The following is a 23,981-nucleotide window of genomic DNA, read 5'->3' on the forward strand; positions in this document are numbered from 1 at the left end:
CTCTCCCTCTCTTTCTCTCTCTCTCCCTAACATTCTCTCTCCTCTTGCTCCTCTCTCTTCTTGACACTGTTTCTCTCTCTACCTGACACTGTCCCTTTCTATCCCTCACTCTCCCTGACACTTAGTCTCTCTCTCTCTCTCTCTCTCTCTCGTAGTAGGAGGCCGTAGTATGGCCGCCTCCTCCCCGGAGGCTCCACCCCCAGCATACGCAAAATGAGGATCTATCTTGCCCTCCCCAGCCCATAAATGTTCTGACACCCCTTCTCACCCCTGACAGTCTTTTTTGCACCGGGATCCCGGCGTCAGTATTACGATCACCGGGATCCCATGCGCAAGGATATCATACTGATCCCCCTATTAGTACACCTCTTAATGCCCAGAGGGAAGGGCGATCCTGAGGCCATAGTTCCCCAGAGGTTTCCCCATAAGGGGGTTTTTCCTCTCCTGAGTGCTGAAGGATGACTCTTCGTGAGTCCAGAGGTGTAGCTTTATGCCATACTCAATCTCATGCCCGTCCCTGCAATGTATAAGAAGTAAAATAATCGCTAATGTGATCACTTTACTTCTGGGTTTATACCCTGGCTGCGCTACTTCACATGTGCATTCGTCAAACTGCATATGTGAGAGCAGACAGTAATGCAGAGGGATCCCAAGGATCCCTCTCCAGGGAAGAATTGCATAATTTAGCCCACAGGCTACAAACGCCATTTAGAAATGGCATTAGCTGCCGGGCCAAGCTCAGAAATGCTTTGCATTCTGGAGCTTGGTGAGTTTCACAGTTTACCAACTGCCATAGAAACTTTTGGTGGCTGCCTTTGTGATCACAATAGGAGGAATGCAATAGATGTCTCCAATATCCATTGCAGTCCCCAATACATACATTCAGGGCCTGTTTAATATTTGTGGGCAGTCTCCAAAACTGACTGTTTTTCGGAGATGTCTCGCAAATATTATTTGTTAAATATTCTTCAAATTAAACTTTTAATATTTTAGCATAAACTAAAAAATGTTTTATGTATTCATTGACTGAGTCTCCGTTCTTTACTGAATGCTAATTTCAAAGGGTCCGCATTACTCTACTGTCCTGCTGGTGCTCCTGACCGGCTGCATAGCAGCGAGACATATATTTTATATACAGCACTCTTGGGGAGATGTATCAAGCCTTGGAGATAAAGTGGAGATGTCCAAAGCACCCAATCACCTTCTGTCATTTATCTAGCACAATACATGAAATGATACCTGTAGTTAGAAGCATCATTTGCTTTGGGCAAATACCAAACTTTATCTCTCTCCGCGGCTTGATACATCTCCCGGAAAATATCATGTCTTCTTTTCACTTAATTAACAAGTTAAGTTAATAATTGACAATGTCTTTTTCTTGGAAACAGGGTAAGAAATTCCCAGTATAAGATAATGTTAAAAAGGATTTCCATCTTCCGATAACTTTCTAATGACTTGTCAACACCCTTCTGGTACATTTACTTTGATTTATCATTCACGTTTCTTCCATGCCATTCAGGGGCGGATCGAGAACTTAACGTGGCCCTGGAAATAAATGAAAAGTGGCCTCATGTAGGTTGGAGTAAGTCAGCTATAAGCGGGGCCCAACACAAACTGGGGGTTAGCAAATTGTTAGCATTAGCCACAATGGTAGTAAGCAAGGCCAATGCAGCATGGTAGGCAGTCACAGCACCAGCAGGAGGATCCTGTCACAGTAAGTGGAGATCACACCAGTGGGTGAGGTATTGCACTGGTAGGCAGTCACAGCACCAGCAGAAGGATCCTGTCACAGTAAGTGGAGATCACACCAGTGGGTGAGGTATTGCACTGGTAGGCAGTCACAGCACCAGCAGAAGGATCCTGCCACAGTAAGTGGAGATCACACCAGTGGGTGAGGTATTGCACTGGTAGGCAGTCACAGCACCAGCAGAAGGATCCTGTCACAGTAAGTGGAGATCACACCAGTGGGTGAGGTATTGCACTGGTAGGCAGTCACAGCACCAGCAGGAGGATCCTGTCACAGTAAGTGGAGATCACACCAGTGGGTGAGGCATTGCACTGGTAGGCAGTCACAGCACCAGCAGAAGGATCCTGTCACAGTAAGTGGAGATCACACCAGTGGGTGAGGCATTGCACTGGTAGGCAGTCACAGCACCAGCAGAAGGATCGTGTCACAGTAAGTGGAGATCACACCAGTGGGTGAGGCATTGCACTGGTAGGCAGTCACAGCACCAGCAGAAGGATCGTGTCACAGTAAGTGGAGATCACACCAGTGGGTGAGGTATTGCACTAGTAGGTAGTTACAGCACCAGCAGAAGGATCCTGTCACAGTAAGTGGAGATCACACCAGTGGGTGAGGTATTGCACTAGTAGGTAGTTACAGCACCAGCAGAAGGATCCTGTCACAGGAGGTGGAGATCACACCAGTGGGTGAGGTATTGCACTGGTAGGCAACACACCAGGGTGAAAAGCAGGGCTGCCATCAAGGGGGTGGCCTGTGTACAGTTGTCCCAGGCCCGGCCACTCTGACAGAGTGGAGGGCCTGGGCTGCACAAACAGCCAGCCATGGCTATTCCTGGCATATCTGGCTCTGGGGGCATATCTGGCACTGGGGGCATATCTGGCAGGCACTGTGGGGGGCATTTCTGTATCTGGCACTGGGGGCATATATGTATCTGGCAATGGGGGCATATCTGGCACTGGGGGCATATATGTATCTGGCGCTGGGGGCATATCTGGCACTGGGGATATATCTGGCACGGGGGGCATTTCTGAATCTGGCACAGGGGGTATATCTGGCACTGGGGGCATATCTGGCAGGCACTGTGGGGGCATTTCTGTATCTGGCACTGGGGGTGTATCTGGCACTGTGGGTGAGGTATTGCACTGGTAGGCAGTCACAGCACCAGCAGAAGGATCCTGTCACAGGAGGTGGAGATCACACCAGTGGGTGAGGTATTAAATGGTAGGCAGCACACCAGGGTGAAAAGCAGGGCCGCCATCAAGGGGGTGGCCTGTGTACAGTTGTCCCGGGCCCGGCCACTCTGACAGAGTGGAGGGCCTGGGCTGCACAAACAGCCAGCCGTGGCTATTCCCGGCATATCTGGCTCTGGGGGCATATCTGGCACTGGGGGCATATCTGGCAGGCACTGTGGGGTCATTCCTGTATCTGGCACTGGGGGCATATATGCATCTGCACTGGGGGCATATCTGGCAGGCACTGTGGGGCTTTTCTGTATCTGACACTTGGGGCATATCTGGCACTGGGGCATATCTGGCTTGATAATTTTTGGCCAAAATATCTGTCTAAAATATTTTTTGTAAAGGTGTGTGTGTGTGTGTGTGTGTGTGTGTGGGGGGGGGGGGGGGGGGGGGGGGTTTGGGGGACCTGCCTTTTTTATTTCAGTCCCGGGCCCCACAATTTCTGGTGGCAGCCCTGGTGACAAGTACACACATTAAATGATTACTACTACTTAATCCAACAGCAGGGAATGCCAAAGATTAGCACCGACTTGGTAAAAGATCATTATAAAATAGATCATTCTTACTGGGGTCTCATCCATTGCTAAACATAAACATCCAATATTCTTACATTTTTCCTTGCAGTGTAAAAGAAAAAATAAATCACAATGCCTCTGTCTACCATTCCAGTGAGAAATAGTCAATACAAGGAGCATCCTAGTGACCCCCATACAATGCCAAAAGAGCATCCCAGTGACCATCATACAATGCCCATAGCAACCAACCAGGTTCTAGCTATCATTTTATAGAATATATTTGATAAATGATAGCTAGAAGTTCATTGGTTGCTATGGACGTCAAATTCTTTAGAAGGTTTTCCACATCTCTCTCTTGGGTATTGCCGCAATGCTTATGGTAGTGCCCAAATCTCAGGATTTCTCCCCACCATGTTGTAATGCCGGTAGGACAAGATGTGGCGTTGGAGCTCCTGAACTGGCATGGCCCTGCCCGGCTCAGATTAGGCCAAAGATAAAAGAAAAAAGTCATGTTACAGAGCAGTGTTATTAGCTAATATGGAGATATTGGTTACACATATAGGGCCTGATTCTGAGATTGACATAAATATCTGATGTTTAATGATATGCGCATGAGCGGGCACTGCACACGCGCAGATCGGGTCCCGCAACATTCTGAGAAACCTCAGGGTTACTCGATGATCCCGTGCTGCCCCTTCAGATGCAGCAGCACATTACAGAATCCTGGGCTACTTTTTTACTCAATACACGTCATGTAGCGTTTGCATAATTCTGCGCAACTGCAGAGGAGCCCTTAGCGTTCACCTCTGAATCAGCCCCATAGGCAGGGGCTTAACTAGAACTTTGTGGGCCCCATAGCAACATTTTTAAGGGGCCCCACAACTCAGGACTCCAGTGAGAGAATGGCAGCAGGGACATAGAGACATAGAGAGTGATGGCAGGGACACTGAGAGAGGGTTCCGGCAAAGACATAGAGACAGGCAGCAGGGATTTAGGGACAGAAAGAGGCAGCATGGGCAAAGAAACAGATAGAGAGGCAGCAGGGACATAGAGACAGATAGAGGGTCAGCAGGGACTTAGGGAGATGCAGTTGGGACGAATAGAGAGGCAGCAGGGATGTAGGAACAGATAGAGGCAGCAAGAACATAGAGACAGAGAGAGTGGCAGCAGGGACACAGAGACAAAGAGAGTGGCAGCAGGGGCACAGAGAGAGAGAAAGAGTGCGGGCAAAGACAGGATAAGGCAGCAGGAACTTAGGGACAGAAAGAGGCAACAGGGGCATAGATACAGAGAGAGAGACAGCAAGGACATAGGGACAGATAGAGAGGCAGCAGGGACGTACGGAACAGAGAGAAGCAGGAGGGGCATAGGAACAGAAAGAGAGGCAGCAGGGGTGATGAAACAGAGTGAGAGGCAACAGGGATGTAGGGACAGATAGAGGGGTAATTGCAACATGCAATAAAATAAAATAAAAAACAGAAAAAAATGAATAAATGAACAATGTTAGCAATTCTGCATATATAATATATGCCCAGATAAAATACATATAAAATCCCAAGTTTAAAGGAAGCAATGACAGGCCGCTTCTGTTGTCATAACAACATTACATGTACAGCGGTAGCAGAGACGGCTGGATTAGGTGTTATACACAGCTATTACTCTGTCACAGGTTACTCAGTAATGCTGTATAGTAACATAGTATCTAAGGTTGAAAAAAGACAATTGTCCATCGAGTTCAACCTATTTGTGGTCTCCTATGCACGATTATTTTGTATAAAATTTTGACTGAAGTTGATGACTGCCGTTACGTTTTACCCCTCTTTTTTATAATCACCATAGTGCGTGACTATGCCCTGTAACCCTGGATATCCTTATCCATTAGGAATTTATCTCTCCCATTCTAAAAGGTGTTGACTGAGTCGACCATTACAACTCCCTCAGGCAGGAAATTCCAAACACGTATCGTCCTTACCGTAAAAAAGCCTTTACGACGTATTGTGCGGAATCTCCTCTCCTCTAACCTGAGCGAGTGTCCAAGAGTTCTCTGTGTTGATCTAACCAAAAACAAGTCCTGCGCAAGATCTGTATATTGGCCCTCATTCCGAGTTGTTCGCTCGGAGATTTTCATCGCATCGCAGTGAGAATTCTCTTAGTGCGCATGCGCAATGTTCGCACTGCGCATGCGCCAAGTAACTTTACTAAGAAGAAAGTATTTTTACTCACGGCTTTTTCTTCGCTCCGGCGATCGTAGTATGATTGACAGGAAATGGGTGTTACTGGGCGGAAACACGGCGTTTTATGGGCGTGTGGCTGAAAACGCTACCGTTTCCGGAAAAAACGCAGGAGTGGCTGGAGAAACGGTGGGAGTGCCTGGACGAACGCTGGGTGTGTTTGTGACGTCAGCCAGGACCGAAAAGCACAGAACTGATCGCACAGGCAGAGTAAGTCTGAAGCTACTCTAAAACTGCTAACTCGTTTGTGATCGCAATATTGCGAATACATCGGTCGCACATTTAAGAAGCTAAGATACACTCCCAGTAGGCGGCGGCTTAGCGTGTGTAACTCTGCTACATTCGCCTTGCGAGCGAACAACTCGGAATGAGGGCCATTGTCCCTTATATATTTGTAAATGTTGATCATGTCCCCTCTTAATCTCCTCTTTTCCAGTGTAAACATGCCTAGTATTGCAAGCCTTTCCTCGTATTCCAGCGTCTCCATACCCTTAATTAGTTTGGTCGCCCGCCTTTGAACCTTTTCTAGCTCCAGGATATCCTTTTTGTAGTAAGGTGCCCAGAATTGTACACAGTATTCAAGGTGTGGCCTCACAAGTGATTTATATAACGGGAGTATAATATTCTCGTCCCTAGCATCTTATTAGCATGCACGCATCTATCCCGAATCCAGAAATACAGAGTGCCCGACACATCGCCAAGACAACAGGTGGAGAGGAAATGAAGCAGTCACAGTGCCGTCTCCATGGGAATGGAAACGCAGTGAAGGAGATTACGGAAGCATAAAAGATGGCAGCAGATAGACACCGGGCCAGAACACGTGACAAATATCAAGTGACATTAGTGTTAATAGAAAAACACACTGTTGCTCTGGAGATGTGAACTGTTTATGGTCACATGATTTAGAGGAGATCTATGATTGGAGAGAGACCAGCCTTAGCAGTTATGTATTTTTCAGTAGGGAGAAGTGAAGGGATTGGATATTATGGGTATATAAGGATTGTTTGGATGGACTAGCAACACTCATTACCTTGAAAAAGACCACAGAGCGGGTTGAAATGCATTAGTGGAGATCAGGCAACTGGAGAGTGCAAGGAGGACATTACCTTAAGGAGCGGAGTGCCTACGAGTCTACCCGGGATACCGCATGGTGATATATCATCCTCACTATGCCTTTTTAGAACAGATTAAAACCCAGTTCCAAGATTTCTGGTAATTACCCATTTGCAATCCCTGCCTGTCTGATCCCATTCTTGAGTGTTGTGTACATGTACCTTTGGACTTATTTTATTGTATGATGTGTCCTTTTTTATCACAAAAAAAAAATGTATTATGCTATGTGTCTTTTTACTCTTTCTTGCATGTACTGAAAAAATATGAGACACCATTGAAAGAGGCATTTAGCACAGTACTGATGAAGTTTCTATTAGAAAAAAAAATGAGGATTTTGGATTCTATGTTTTAAAGGGACAGTACACGTTATAAAGGAAAGTGACTATATTTGATCCTAGCGCCATCTAAGGAATCACTCACCTTTTACATTTCTCAAGAGTAAGTATACCTTTTTACAGATAACTCAAAGGTATGCAACAGGGTAGACACACCGGGAGGGGTTTGTAGGAGGATCTAGGTAGACTGGTGAAGAATGTGGCAACTACAGTTTAATACCAAATCATGCACTTGAGTCTCATTAGCACAAAGGCTAAATAAAGAATTAACAGTACTATAATGGAAACTACTGAGGGGGGTTGGGACCAATATATATATCAGGTAGAGTATCCCTTATCCAAAATGCTTGGGATCAGAAGGATTTTGGATAATGGATTATTCCGTATTTTAGAATATTTTAAAAATGTTGCCCCCACTATAATGCCAGATACAAGTAATGCCCCCAGAATAGTGCCCCTACCATCGTCACCCAATCACCTATCCCCTGCCACCCTCACTCATTCACCTTCCCCCTCACCCAGTCACCTGCCCCCTGCCACCAGGGGGGTAGTGGGCGCACAGCAGTCCTGGGTCCGGCCTCTCTGACAGAGAAGTGAGGGCCCGGACAGCTCATACCGCTGTCTGCCCACCGCCAGTCCATCTACCGCCATGCACCGTCCACCCGCAGTTAGGGTTGCCACCTCGTCCCTAATTCCGGACACATAATATTAATTACACAGGTTCTGTGGCTGATTAAAACCAGGTGAAAAGGAGTCTTGAAGTCAGCCAGCCACAGAACCTGTGTAATTAATCTGTGTCCAGAATTAAAGTGGCAACCCTACCCGCAGTGCTCTAATGAAAACGTCCCTCCCAAGATGGTCTCCGCCTCAGAGGAGACAGTTTTTAAAGATACTAGAAGAGGCCTCATAACTGTCTACTCTGAGACGGCAGCCATTTTTGGAGGGTCATTTTCAGTAGTTTGAAAGCAATCAGGCGCGAACAGCGCTGCGGCCCTCGCCTGGACATTAGAGTACTTGCATCTAGGTGAGGAGAGCGGCCACCGGCTCTGTCCTTCCAGCAGCGTGATCTGCCCCCAGCTCCAGCCAGCACAGGCAGTATGGTCAGGTTCAGCAAAACAGATGAGCTCAGAGTGCAGAGACACCCTGCCCCCGCTCACTGGCTGCCCCAACAGAAGGCCGGCACCCTACTGTGGTAATGGCACTACTATATTTTCTCCTACATCTGTGTGGTGTGTGAGTGTGTGTACACTGTGCTGCTGAGTGTGTGTACAGTGTGCTGCTCTGTGCCAGGGACACCGCTGGGTTGCCAGGAGCGGGGCATATAAGAGTCTGGGCAGGTAAGCAGAGCAGCATCGTGCTGCAGGTGAGATGCTGGACGGGAGGTGATGGAGTCGCTCCCCTGCTCGCTGCTCTCGCTGGCCATGCTGTGTGTGCTGCTGGCCTGTGCTGGGAGGCTCCTCCTCAGCCTCAGTCTGCTGGCCCTGCTCCAGCCCACTCCCAACCTCGCTCTCTGCTGATGACCGTAGCCCATTCCTGCCCACGGTGCTGCCGTTGCCGCTGGGGGGTTGCGGCTGCTGAGCCGGCCCCTGGTCATCCGTAGGTGCTTGGACGAGGTGGGCTACATCCCGGAGTAGGGGCCGGAGCCGGATGGACACCTCTAACCTGGTCAGCATTTTGGCTCAATTTCCTGCCAACGTACCACATAAGGACCCCTGGCCAGGGGCTGCATGCGGGCCACGGGCCGCAAGTTTAACACCCCTGCTGTATAGTTATTAGCGACAGAAGGGGTGGGGGAAGGAGACAGGGACGGTCAGAAGATGTTGGATTTCAAAAAGAGGGGAAGCTGCAAGTGAAAGTAATTAAAACAGGTAATTGACAAGTGCCGCCAACAGCGCCCCTTACCTTGCAGCGCTATTTGCGGTGCCCCCTCCGCCCACACCTAGTTACGGCCCTGCTACGTATATACCTCTCCCTATTAAGATGCTCCTGGCTGCTGGTTGAATCCTTTAAGCACAGCTCTGGCTTGGGGCTCCAGATAGAAATGGAGGGCAGAGACAGCTTCCTGCACATGTAGGTCGGCTCTCTGTCAGTAGTCCAGACACTGTAGGGGCCGTAATGTAACGCGTTTCCCCGCTTTCAATTGCTCAATCAGTGGCTTCCTCAGACATAAGACATGTTCCTTAACACCCTGTATCTTTATCCAGTTGTATCTGTATCTTTATCCAGTTCTATCTGTATCTTTATCCAGTTGTATCTTTATCCAGACTCATCCTATCTCATTATATCTCTGAATAACGTAATAGAGGTAAGGGAGGTTCTAGGCTGTGTCTGATTTAGTAGCATATCATACAGTATGAGAATACTGAGCTATCATCTACCATATGTACCGAATCGATATCTTACGAGAATCTAATAAACGCAGCTTTGGGTTCAATGACCAAAGAGAAGACCAAGGATGGCCAATTGTTTTGTGTAAGTTTGGATGTTAACCTTATCTGAGGGATTGCCATTAATCATTCTTAGTGCTGAGTGATGTGAGCATAAAGCAATAACATCTCTGAGAGTCTCATGTGATTTTGGAATCTTATAACGTCTAAGCCATGTGTTTCCACAGTCTAGCAAATGCATTTCAGAGACAGGATCAAAGCAGGGATCATTTCAGGATGTATAAAATGAAGCAATTCTATACTTCATTGTGCATAAACTCCACTTCAGGGGCAAATGCAGGATTTCTATAGAAGTGGGTTTCCAAATGCATTCCATAATCTCCCACTCTGCAGAACATTGGAGCAAGAGTGGGAGTCTGGGGGAGCGGTAGAAGAACCTAATACCCTCCCCACGTGTTTGTCTATGCACTTGGTCATAAAAGATGGTAAAACTTGGTTATAACGGTTCGCCATATCTGGCATAAATTATAACATCGGTACTTAGGAGAGAGACTGGTGTATAACTGTTGCTTCTATGTATATATTTTCCTTCTTTATATACAACTACAACGCAGACCTCCAACATTTGAAAGGAGGAAGCCTGAAGTATCACACCGAATAATGGGGCTGATCCTAAATCAGACGCAATGCTGATATTCGCACAAATGGCTGATGTTTTTCAACTGTGCATGCGCCTAAGTGGCTTTAAAGTCACACAGCACAGTTGTATCAACGATTGGGACGCACGGTCTTAGAAATGTATTGGAGATATATTGGGCGGTGGCTATTCAGATGCGCAGAAATGCACTGTATGATGGGCGTGTTATGTTTCACATAACTGGCTGCGAACTCAGAACTTCTTTGCTTACACTGGAGGGGTTGGGTACAGGTGATTGGCGGTAGGGATCCTGGCGGTCAGCATACCTTTGCCGGGATCCCGGATTGCCAGAGTTCCGGCAAGGGGGCAAGCGCAACGAAGCCAATTGCGGGCTCGGTGGCTCGCTACAAGTTCTATTCCCACTCTATGCGTGTCGTGGACACCCACGAGTGGGAATAGTCCTGGGACCCCTGCCGGCATTCAGGCGGCCGCAATCCCGGTGTCGGTATGCCGACTGCTGAGATCATAACTGCATCCCCATTGGAGGCCATACTCGGAAAGGACACTGTGCACCGACTGTCTAAAGATGCATAAAGTGGGCGTCCCAGTCCTTGCACAGTCAGACGCACACTTGTACATCAGCAGAAGAGCTTTTACCAGCAGTAGCATAAAGTTGCAGATGCGACTACAGCAAAAGACGCTGAAGCGGTTGCAGCTATGTGCAACTCTGAATCAGCCTCATGACTGGAGGTAGGAGGATGTTATACCGGAGATCTTTTTGTAGTATGCTGCAGAAACACCTTCAAACCCAGGGACTTTACTCTCTTTCGGATATTGGGGCCATTCCGAGTTGTTCGCTCGCTAGCTGCTTTTAGCAGCATTGCACACGCTAGGCCGCCGCTCTCTGGGAGTGTATCTTGGCTTAGCAGAATAGCGAACGAAAGATTACAAGAATTGCAAATAAATAATTCTTAGCAGTTTCTGAGTAGCTCGAGACTTACTCCTACACTGCGATCAGCTCAGCCCGTTTCGTTCCTGGTTTGACGTCACAAACACGCCCTGCGTACGGCCAGCCACTCCCCCGTTTCTCCAGACACTCCCGCGTTTTATCCTGGCACGCCTGTGTTTTTCCGCACACTCCCAGAAAACGGTCAGTTTCCGCCCAGAAACACCCACTTCCTGTCAATCACACTACGATCACTTCAACGATTAAAATTCTTCATTCCAACGTGAGTAAATCTACTAAGTTTTGTGCTAAAATACTTAGCGCATGCGCGCTGCGTACCATGTGCATGCGCATTTTTGCCTTAATCGCTCTGTTGCGAAAATCGGCAACGAGAAAACAACTCGGAATGACCCCCATTTAGCAGTAAGGGATATCTCTTCTTCTGTGATCTCTTCACTGAGACATCCAGCAGTTCAGTGAGAAAGTTTAGGGAGGGTGCCTTTAAAACAAATGTGCTAAGTACAGTTTCTTCAGTGGTACCAGTAGGGGGTGATACGTTCTGTAAGTTGGCAGAATAATATTAAAATGTGCAGACAGATTTAGAGTGGGAGGGAGGGATCATCCAAGTTCAGTTCTAGATTGCACTGCAATGCTAAAATAGAACTGTTCAAGGTTTGTGTATACTGGTAAAAGTGGCATTATTTCCCTGTATGCCAAAACCAAAAATATATATATTTGCACCGTTACACTGTATCCGATTCTGAGGTGGGAGTAAGGCAAAAAAAAGGCTGTGCTCCTTGGTAAAACCATGTTTCAGTGCAGGTGGGGCAGATGTAACATGTGCAGAGAGATTTAGAGGTACATTTACTAAATTGCAGGTTTTTAGAAGTGGAGATGTTGCCCACAGCAACCAATCAGATTCTAGCTATTATCTTGTAGAAGGTGCTCGATGAATAAAAAGTAGATTCTGATTGGTTGCTATGGGCAACATCTCCACTTCTAAAAACCCGCACTTTAGTAAATATATGCCTTAGGTTCATGTGGGGTGTGTCAAAACGTAATTCTAAATTGCTGTGCAAAATTGCATGCTAAAGCAGCCAGCATTTACCATGAATGGAAAAATAATAAATGTATAAGTACTCCTTGCACTGCAACATGGTTTGTCCAAGTGTACAGTTATTTGCTCTTTTCTGCTTTACTTCCACGTCAGAATCAGGCTCATTGTGCCATTTGTCAATGAGCACATTTGCCCCCGAAGCTCCTGATCCACCATTCTAAGGACCTAATTGAGACCTGATCGCAGCAGCAAAATCTTTCTCTAATGGGCAAAACCATGTGCACTGCAGGAAGGGGGGCAAATATAACACGTGCAGAGAGAGTTAGATTTTGGTGGTTATATTGTTTCTGTGCAGGGTAAATACTGGCTGCTTTATTTTTACACTGCAATTTAGATTTCAGTTTGAACACACCCCACCCAAATCTAAATCTCTCTGCACATGTTACATCTGCCTCACCTGCACTGCACATGGTTTTGACCATTAGAGTAAAAAGTTGCTGCTGCGATCAGGTCTGAATTAGGCCCTAAGCCCAGACATTATCTATACTGGGTTTTTTTTGTGTTTGTATCTGTTCTGGGGGGGGGGGTTTGAGGGGGAAAAAAAAGTGTGAGGTGAAAAGCCAGAGGGAGGGGGTTGAATCAGGTGTGAGTAATCAGGAGGAGGAGGGGCTGACTAAAACAGCTGGTTGAGCCTATATAATCAGTGATTAGACTCTTTGGAGCTTGCTCATTGTAAGGGCTTGTATTTTTAAGTGCTGCTTGGATTTGTAAGTGTGAGTTGGTAACAGAAAAAGGTGAGTTTTATAATACAAAATCAGGAACACACATATTTGAAAAGACAATTAAACTTCTGGTGAGGCTGCAAGGGGCTGACCTTGTGAGTGAGTGGGTCTCTTGGAGTAGCAGAGGGGCTGTGATTGTGCGTGTGTGAGGGGCTTTTTTTTTTTTTTTTTAAGCAGGAGCTGGAAGCCAAGTGAAAAGGAGGTGCAGTGAGCTGGAACAACTGCAACTGCTAAGTGGAGTATAGGTGCCGCAGGAGAGAGTACTACGGCTGCATAAAAGTGAAGGACCAAGAACCGCACAAAGATAGATAAGTATAAGCCAGCTTAATTATTGTATAAGTGAGATTGTTTGTCTTCTACCTTTTATTTTTGCTGCTTTTTCTTTGAGAGTAACAGGGAGTTAGACCTTACAAACAATATGGGAGGGGCTGTGATTGGGGACCTCACTCAGTGCATGTCGTGCAAGATGTATGCACACCTGGAGCTACCGGCCCAGTGTGATTACATCTGCACGAGGTGTGTGCAAACGGTTGCCCTGGAAGCCCAGGTAACTGATCTAGAGCAAACCGTTACGCGACTGAGGGAGATTCACAATCTCGAGCAAAGTTTAGACAGAACGGTGGAGGAGTTGCGGGAGGGGTCACTGGTAGAAGAGGATGATGATCAGGTAGCCAGCTGGGTCACAGTTAGAAGGAAGAAAAAGAGGGGGAGGCTCGACATCTTTGAACTATCAAACCCAAACAAATTTGCCCGACTGGACGAGGAATCGGAGGATGATAGTGAAGAAATGACGGTGCCAGAGGAGACTGCTCCCTCTAGCATCCAGAGGAGCGGTCCCTCTGGCGCGGTTGGGATAAAAGATAGTGAGGTACCTAGTCAGATGGTGGTGGTAGGGGATTCTATCATCAGGAAAGCAGATAGGGCAATCTGCTACCGGGACCGTGATCGCCGTACAGTCTGTTGTCTCCCGGGTGCTCGGGTACGGCACATCACGGACCGGGTAGATAGATTGTTGGGAGGGGCTGGGAAAAACCCGGTGGTCTTGGTGCACGTTGGCACCAATGACAAAGTTAGCGGAAGGTGGGATGTCCTTAAGAAAGACTATAGGGACTTAGGAAAGAAACTGAAGGCAAGGACATCTAAGGTAATATTCTCGGAATTATTACCCGTGCCACGCGCTAGTCCAGGGAGGCAGAGGGAGATTAGGGAGGTAAATGTGTGGCTTAGGGATCGGTGTAGGAAAGAGAGGTTTGTGTTCCTGGAACACTGGGCGGACTTCTCAGTCAGGCGCCATCTCTTTTGTTGTGACGGATTGCACCTGACTGAGGAGGGGGCAGCGGTGCTGGGGGGAAGGATGGTTAGAAGGTTGGAGGAGATTTTAAACTAGGAGCCTGGGGGGAGGGTTTAGCTAGAAACTACGGGTCATGCAGTGAGAATAGTGGGGATGGCGGTAGTAAACGAAATGGGGGAGAAGTTGGGGGGAGGGTAAGAGCAGGCGGTAAGGTTACTTACATGGGTACTAAAAGAGATTTTACCAAAGCACTAACCAATGACGATTACAGGTCATCATTGCTACATAAGGTGAAAGATGTCCCTAACGCAAGGGAAAATACTTATCTTAGTTGTATGTATGTAAACGCCAGAAGCATTACTGGTAAAAAGGATGAACTAGAAATTCTTGCAGCAAGCAAACAGTATGATATTATAGGCATTACTGAAACTTGGTGGGACGAATCTCATGATTCGACAGTCAATCTAGAGGGCTATACACTGTTTAGGAGAGACAGACTAAATAAAAAGGGTGGAGGGGTGTGTCTTTACATAAAGCCGTTTTTAAAACCTGATATACGGGAAGATATTCAGGAGGGGACTGTAGACACTGTCGAGACATTATGGGTAGAAATTGCATGCGGGGATAAAGGAATAAAAAAGTTAGTATTGGGTGTATGCTATAGGCCGCCTGGTATCAACGCATCTGATGAGGAATTGTTACTAAAGCAAATTGAAAGAGCAGCAGGAGTAGGAGACATAGTAGTGATGGGAGATTTTAACTATCCAGAGATAAACTGGAAAAACGATTCATGTGATACTGCTAGAGGCAATATGTTTTTAAATACACTTAAGCCCAGTACTCACGGGCCGATCAAGGAGAGATGCGTGCTGAGCGAACCGCTCAGCACACATCTCTCCTGCCGCTCAGCACAGCGCGATCTGTGCTGAGCGTGCGGGGGGAGACGGGGGGGCCGCTCACTTCACCCAGCGGGTGAAGTGAGCGACCCGCTAGATTGGCCTGCATGCAGGCCAATCTAGCAGCGGCGATAGCGATGTGCGGGGCCGCGCATCGCTATCGCCGAGGGGGCTACACACGGAGCGATCCTGCCGATATTCTAAGCAATCTAGTCAGATTGCTTAGAATATCGCTCCGTGAGTACCCCCCTTAAATGATAACTACTTAGTTCAACTAATTGAGGAACCAACTAGGTACAATGCAATCTTAGACCTGGTATTAACAAACAATGGGTATTTGGTATCAGGTATTATAGTATGGGAACCCATAGGAAACAGCCACCACAATATGGTCACATTCAATATCAGTTTCCATAAACAGCCCTATACTGGCTCAACTAGGACTCTAAACTTTAGCAAAGCAAATTTTGAAAAGATGAGGGTATTTTTCAGGGATATTGTGGATATTGAATGGAAAGGTTTGTTTTTAGGAAAAAATACTACGGAGAAATGGGAGGTACTAAAATTCCTGCTAGCTAAAAATACACTCAAATTTATTCCTACGAGCAGCAAAAAATAAGAATTTACTCACCGGTAATTCTATTTCTCGTAGTCCGTAGTGGATGCTGGGAACTCCGTAAGGACCATGGGGAATAGCGGGCTCCGAAGGAGACTGGGCACTCTAAGAAAGAGTTAACAGAAATTTGGTTTGGTTCCGCACAGGAAAAATGTGGTAATGATGAACATAGATTAATACACAGATTGTAGAAAACTGTTCAGGGAATGACCAACGATACTAAGTTTAAATTTAAAGATTCTTAATGAAGACATCTAAATAATTATTTGAGTTGGTGGTGCTCCCAGAGTCAGTCTCTAAGAAAGAATTAGGACTACCTGGTGTGCACTGGCTCCTCCCTCTGTGCCCCTCCTCCAGACCTCAGTTAAGGAAACTGTGCTCGGAAGAGCTGACACAATAAGGAAGGGATTTGGAATCCCGGGTAAGACTCATACCAGCCACACCAATCACACCGTACAACTCGTGATACTATATCGAGTTAACAGTATGAACAACAACTGAGCCTCACGAACAGATGGCTCATAACAATAACCCTTTAGTTAGGCAATAACTATATACAAGTATTGCAGACAATCCGCACTTGGGATGGGCGCCCAGCATCCACTACGGACTACGAGAAATAGAATTACCGGTGAGTAAATTCTTATTTTCTCTGACGTCCTAGTGGATGCTGGGAACTCCGTAAGGACCATGGGGAATATACCAAAGCTCCCAAACGGGCGGGAGAGTGCGGATGACTCTGCAGCACCGAATGAGCAAACTCAAGGTCCTCCTCAGCCAGGGTATCAAACTTGTAGAATTTTGCAAATGTGTTTGAACCCGACCAAGTAGCAGCTCGGCAAAGTTGTAAAGCCGAGACCCTTCGGGCAGCCGCCCAAGAAGAGCCCACTTTCCTCGTGGAATGGGCTTTTACAGATTTAGGATGCGGCAGTCCAGCCGCAGAATGTGCAAGTTGAATCGTGCTACAGATCCAGCGAGCAATAGTCTGCTTAGAAGCAGGAGCACCCAGCTTGTTGGGTGCATACAGGATAAATAGCGAGTCAGTTTTCCTGACTCCAGCCGTCCTGGAAACATATATTTTCAGGGCCCTGACTACGTCCAGTAACTTGGAATCCTCCAAGTCCCGAGTAGCCGCAGGCACCACAATAGGTTGGTTCACATGAAAAGCTGAAACCACCTTAGGAAGGAATTGGGAACGAGTCCTCAATTCCGCCCTATCCATATGAAAAATCAGATAAGGGCTTTTACAAGACAAAGCCGCCAATTCTGATACACGCCTGGCCGACGCCAAGGCCAACAGCATGACCACTTTCCACGTGAGGTATTTTAGCTCCACGGTTTTAAGTGGCTCAAACCAATGCGACTTTAGGAAATCCAACACCACGTTGAGATCCCACGGTGCCACTGGAGGCACAAAAGGGGGCTGAATATGCAGCACTCCTTTAACAAAAGTCTGAACTTCAGGCAGTGAAGCCAGTTCTTTTTGGAAGAAAATCGACAGAGCCGAGATCTGGACCTTAATGGAACCCAATTTTAGGCCCATAGTCACTCCTGACTGTAGGAAGTGCAGAAATCGACCGAGCTGAAATTCCTCCGTTGGGGCCTTCCTGGCCTCACACCAAGCAACATATTTTCGCCATATGCGGTGATAATGTCTTACGGTCACATCTTTCCTAGCTTTAATCAGCGTAGGAATGACTTCCTCCGGAATGCCCTTTTCTTTTAGGATCCTGTGTTCAACCGCTATGCCGTCAAACGCAGCCGCGGTAAGTCTTGGAACAGACAGGGCCCCTGCTGCAGCAGGTCCTGTGTGAGCGGCAGAGGCCATGGGTCCTCCGAGATCATTTCTTGAAGTTCTGGGTACCAAGCTCTTCTTGGCCAATCCGGAACCACAAGTATAGTTCTTACTCCTCTCCTTCTTATTATTCTCAGTACCTTGGGTATGAGAGGCAGAGGAGGGAACACATAAACCGACTGGTACACCCACGGTGTCACTAGGGCGTCCACAGCTATCGCCTGAGGGTCCCTTGACCTGGCGCAATATCTTTTTAGCTTTTTGTTGAGGCGGGACGCCATCATGTCCACCTGTGGCCTTTCCCAACGGTGTACAATCATTTGGAAGACTTCTGGATGAAGTCCCCACTCTCCCGGGTGGAGGTCGTGCCTGCTGAGGAAGTCTGCTTCCCAGTTGTCCACTCCCGGAATGAACACTACTGACAGTGCTAACACATGATTTTCCGCCCATCGGAGAATCCTTGTGGCTTCTGCCATCGCCATCCTGCTTCTTGTGCCGCCCTGACGGTTTACATGGGCGACCGCCGTGATGTTGTCTGACTGGATCAGCACCGGCTGGTGTTGAAGCAGGGGTCTTGCCTGACTTAGGGCATTGTAAATGGCCCTTAGTTCCAGAATATTTATGTGTAGGGAAGTCTCTTGACTCGTCCATAGTCCTTGGAAGTTTCTTCCCTGTGTGACTGCCCCCCAACCTCGAAGGCTGGCATCCGTGGTCACCAGGACCCAGTCCTGTATGCCGAATCTGCGGCCCTCTAGAATATGAGCACTCTGCAGCCACCACAACAGCGACACCCTGGTCCTTGGAGACAGGGTTATCAGCCGATGCATCTGAAGATGCGATCCGGACCACTTGTCCAACAGATCCCACTGAAAGATCCTTGCATGGAACCTTCCGAATGGAATTGCTTCGTAAGAAGCTACCATCTTTCCCAGGACTCGCGTGCAGTGGTGCACCGACACCTGTTTTGGTTTTAGGAGGTCTCTGACTAGAGATGACAATTCCTTGGCCTTCTCCTCCGGGAGAAACACCTTTTTCTGTTCTGTGTCCAGAACCATCCCCAGGAACAGTAGACGCGTTGTAGGAACCAGCTGCGACTTTGGAATATTCAGGATCCAGCTGTGCTGTTGTAGCACTTCCCGAGCTAGTGCTACTCCGATCAACAACTGTTCCCTGGACCTCGCCTTTATAAGGAGATCGTCCAAGTACGGGATAATTATAACTCCCTTTTTTCGAAGGAGTATCATCATTTCGGCCATTACCTTGGTAAATACCCTCGGTGCCGTGGACAGACCAAACGGCAACGTCTGGAATTGGTAATGACAGTCCTGTACCACAAATCTGAGGTACTCCTGGTGAGGAGGGTAAATGGGGACATGCAGGTAAGCATCCTTGATGTCCAGTGATACCATGTAATCCCCTTTGTCCAGGCTTGCAATAACCGCCCTGAGCGATTCCATTTTGAACTTGAACCTTCTTATATAAGTGTTCAAGGATTTCAAATTTAAAATGGGTCTCACCGAACCGTCCGGTTTCGGTACCACAAACATTGTGGAATAGTAACCCCGTCCCTGTTGAAGGAGGGGTACTTTGGTTATCACCTGCTGGGAGTACAGCTTGTGAATCGCCTCCAGCACCGCCTCCCTGTCTGGGGGAGTAGTTGGCAAGGCTGATTTGAGGAAACGGCGAGGGGGAGACGTCTCGAATTCCAGCTTGTACCCCTGAGATACCACTTGTAGAATCCAGGGATCCACCCGTGAGCGAACCCACTGGTCGCTGAAGTTCCGGAGACGGGCCCCCACCGCACCTGGCTCCACCTGTGGAGCCCCAGCGTCATGCGGTTTACTTAGAGGAAGCGGGAGAGGACTTTTGTTCCTGGGAACTTGCTGTTTGGTGCAGCTTTTTCCCCCTACCTCTGCCTCTGGGCAGAAAGGACGCGCCTTTAACCCGCTTGCCTTTCTGGGGCCGAAAGGACTGTACCTGATAATACGGTGCTTTCTTTGGCTGTGAGGAAACATGGGGTAAAAATGTCGACTTCCCAGCCGTCGCTGTGGAAACGAGGTCCGAGAGACCATCCCCAAACAATTCCTCACCCTTGTAAGGCAAAACCTCCATGTGCCTTTTAGAATCCGCATCACCTGTCCACTGCCGAGTCCATAATACTCTCCTGGCAGAAATGGACATTGCATTTATTCTAGATGCCAGTTGGCAAATATCCCTCTGTGCATCTCTCATGTATAAGACTACGTCTTTAATATGCTCTACAGTTAGCAATATAGTGTCCCTGTCCAGGGTATCAATGTTATCACAGGGAATCTGACCACGCAGCTGCAGCACTGCACATCCATGCTGAAGCAATAGCCGGTCTCAGTATAATACCTGAGTGTGTATATACAGACTTCAGGATAGCCTCCTGCTTTCTATCAGCAGATTCCTTCAGGACGGCCGTATCCGGAGACGGTAGTGCCACCTTCTTTGACAAGCGTGTGAGCGCTTTATCCACCCTAGGGGATGTCTCCCAACGTATCCTATCCTCTGGCGGGAAAGGGTACGCCCTTAGTAACTTTTTGGAAATTACCAGTTTCTTATCGGGGGAAACCCACGCTTCATCACACACTTCATTTAACTCTTCAGAAGGGGGAAAAACCAGGTTGCTTTTTCTCCCCAAACATAATACCCTTTTTTGTGGTACCAGGGTTAATGTCAGAAATGTGCAGCACATTTTTCATTGCCGAAATCATGTAACGGATGGCCCTATTGGAATGTACACTAGTCTCATCGTTGTCGACACTGGAGTCAGTATCTGTGTCGACATCTGTGTCTGCCATCTGAGGTAGCGGGCGTTTTTGAGCCCCTGATGGCTTTTGAGACACCTGGGCAGGCACGGACTGAGAAGCCGGCTGTCCCACATCTGCTATGTCATCAAACCTCTTATGTAAGGAGTTGACACTGTCACGTAATTCCTTCCACATATCCATCCACTCAGGTGTCGACCCCGCAGGGGGTGACATCACATTTATCGGCACCTGCTCCGCCTCCACATAAGCCTCCTCATCAAACATGTCGACACAGCCGTACCGACACTCCGCACACACACAGGGAATGCTCTGACTGAGGACAGGACCCCACAAAGTCCTTTGGGGAGACAGAGAGTATGCCAGCACACACCACAGCGCTATAAATCACAGGGATGTACACTATAATGAGTGATTTTACCCTATAGCAGCTATATATATATTGTATTTGCGCCTAAATTTAGTGCCCCCCTCTCTTTTTTACCCTGTTGAGCCTGGAAACTGCAGGGGAGAGCATGGGGAGCGTCCTTCCAGCGGAGCTGTGAGAGGAAATGGCGCCAGTGTGCTGAGGGAGATAGCCCCGCCCCCTTCACGGCGGACTTCTCCCGCTTTTTTTATGGATATATGGCAGGGGATTTTACACATATATAGTCTTAATGACTATATTATGTGTATTTTTTTGCCAATGTAAGGTAATCTTATTGCAGCCCAGGGCGCCCCCCCCCAGTGCAGTGACCGGAGTGTGAGGTGTGCATGGGGAGCAATGGCGCACAGCTGCAGTGCTGTGCGCTACCTTAATGAAGACCGGAGTCTTCAGCCGCCGATTTCCTGGACGTTCTTCTTGCTTCTGGCTCTGCAAGGGGGACGGCGGCGCGGCTCCGGGACCGGACGACCGAGGCTGGGCCTGTGTTCGATCCCTCTGGAGCTAATGGTGTCCAATAGCCTAGAAGCCCAAGCTAGCTGCAAGCAGGTAGGTTCGCTTCTCTCCCCTAAGTCCCTCGTAGCAGTGAGTCTGTTGCCAGCAGATCTCACTGAAAATAAAAAACCTAAATATACTTTCTTTTCTAGAAGCTCAGGAGAGCCCCTAGTGTGCATCCAGCTCGAGCCGGGCACAGATTCTAACTGAGGTCTGGAGGAGGGGCATAGAGGGAGGAGCCAGTGCACACCAGGTAGTCCTAATTCTTTCTTAGAGTGCCCAGTCTCCTTCGGAGCCCGCTATTCCCCATGGTCCTTACGGAGTTCCCAGCATCCACTAGGACGTCAGAGAAAAAGGAATAAAAATCATAAACAGATGTGGCTTAACAAAAAAATTAAGGAATTTATGGGCAAGAAAAGGCGAGCATTTAAAAAATACAAATCTGATGGGGAAGCAGTCATTTCAGCACTATAAGGAATGTAACAAAATATGCAAAAAGGAAATAAGAGCGGCTAAAGAAGAAACTGAAAAACTAGTAGCAAAGGAAAGCAAAGCTAATCCCAAAAAATTATTTAAATACATTAATAGCAAGAGATTAAAGAAGGAGAGTATAGACCCTTTAAAAGACAAATTGGGAGTCTTAAGCAAAAATGATAATGACATAGCGGACACACTAAATGAGTTTTTTTCAACAGTATTTACTAGAGAGGACCCAATCAGGGACTAACATATAATCTCAATAATGAGAATATCACACTGATAGTTACTTATTTAAGCGAGGAAGTAGTCTGTGACCGATTAAAACATTTAAAGTTTAATAAGTCACCAGGTCCCGATGGTATTCACCCAAGGGTTCTAATGGAGCTTCATTCTGAACTTGTAAAACCGCTATTTTTGATCTTTAAGGATTCAGTAATATCAGGTATGGTTCCCAAAGACTGGTGTATAGCGGAAGTAGTGCCTATATTCAAAAAGGGAAGTAAAGCTGAACCAGGTAATTATAGACCAGTTAGTCTTACATCTATAGTGGGGAAAGTATTGGAAGGTATTCCAAGATATAGTATTCAGAAGTTCCTTGAAGTCAATAAGGTCATTAAAAGGAATCAACATGGGTTTATGAAGGTCAGATCCTGTCAATCCAACTTACTTGGCTTTTATGAAACAGTAAGCGCAAACCTAGATCAGGGTAAAGAGGTGGATGTAATCTTTTTAGATTTTGCCAAAGCGTTCGATACTGTACCACCACACATGAGACTTATCTACAAGCTACAAGAATCAGGGCTAGGAAGCACAATATGCACTTGGGTCAAAAATTGGTTAGATAATAGGGAGCAGCGCGTTGTGGTTAATGGATTTTTTCAACTTGGCCTGAAGTGCTAAGTGGTGTGCCGCAAGGCTCAGTATTAGGACCGCTATTGTTCAATATTTTAATTAACGACCTAACAGAAGGTCTAGAGAGCATGGTGTCAATTTTTGCAGATGATACCAAATTGTGTAAAGTTATAAATGCGGAGGAGGATGCTGAGTCGCTTCAGAACGACTTAGTTAAATTAGAAGCTTAGGCAGCGAAATGGAGAATGCGCTTCAATACAGACAAGTGTAAGGTAATGCACTGTGGTAACAAGAACAAAAATAACACCTACCTACTAAATGGGGTAAAATTAGGGGATTCTGTACTGGAAAAGGACTTAGGTGTCCTCATAGATAGCAAACTAAGCAGTAGTACCCAAAGTAGGACTGCAGCAAAGAAGGCTAATAAGATATTAGCATGCATAAAACGGGGAATTGATGCTAGGGACGAGAGTATTATACTCCCGTTATATAAATCACTTGTGAGGCCACACCTTGAATACTGTGTACAATTCTGGGCACCTTACTACAAAAAGGATATCCTGGAGCTAGAAAAGGTTCAAAGGCGGGCGACCAAACTAATAAAGGGTATGGAGACGCTGGAATACGAGGAAAGGCGTGCAAGACTAGGCATGTTTACACTGGAAAAGAGGAGATTAAGAGGGGACATGATCAACATTTACAAATATATAAGGGGACAATATACAGATCTTGCGCAGGACCTGTTTTTGGTTAGATCAACACAGAGAACTCGTGGACACTCGCTCAGGTTAGAGGAGAGGAGATTCCACACAATACAGCGTAAAGGCTTTTTTACGGTAAGGACGATACGTGTTTGGAATTCCCTGCCTGAGGGAGTTGTAATGGCCAACTCAGTCAACACCTTTAAGAATGGGTTAGATAAATTCCTAATGGATAAGGATATCCAGGGTTACGGGGCATAGTCACGCACTATGGTTATTATAAAAAAGAGGGGTTAATTGGAACGGCAGTCAGCAACTTCAGTCAAAATTTTATACAAAATAATCGTGCATAGGAGACCACAAATAGGTTGAACCCGATGGACAATTGTCTTTTTTCAACCTTAGATACTATGTTACAATGTTATATTACTCTCAGTATTAGCTGTTTTTCTGGTATACGTTTAAATCGCCAGCTGTCGGAATCCCTGTGTTCAGGATACCGACACCGGAATCTCGCAAGCTGGCAATGCCGGCAGTCAGAACCTGTGGCCAGCGCAGCGAGTAGACTCTTTGCCCTCATCCCGCTGCCGGCATACTGGCGGCCGGGATGCCTTTGTCGGTATACTGACGGCCGGCATCCCAGGCATCGGTAAATCA

General features: G+C 47.1%; 1 long non-coding RNA gene across 1 annotated transcript in view; it reads left to right on the top strand.

Moving 5' to 3' along the window:
• Positions 1-7,002, top strand: part of LOC134968899 (uncharacterized) — a 155,507-nt gene extending 148,505 nt beyond the window's left edge. The window contains exon 4 of the long non-coding RNA XR_010189354.1: positions 6,165-7,002. This is a non-coding gene — a long non-coding RNA (uncharacterized LOC134968899). The remainder of the gene's footprint in view (positions 1-6,164) is intronic.
• Positions 7,003-23,981: the final 16,979 nt, after the last annotated feature.

This window comes from Pseudophryne corroboree, chromosome 11 (genome assembly GCF_028390025.1).
Source record: "Pseudophryne corroboree isolate aPseCor3 chromosome 11, aPseCor3.hap2, whole genome shotgun sequence".
Classification (NCBI taxonomy): Eukaryota; Metazoa; Chordata; class Amphibia; order Anura; family Myobatrachidae; genus Pseudophryne; species Pseudophryne corroboree.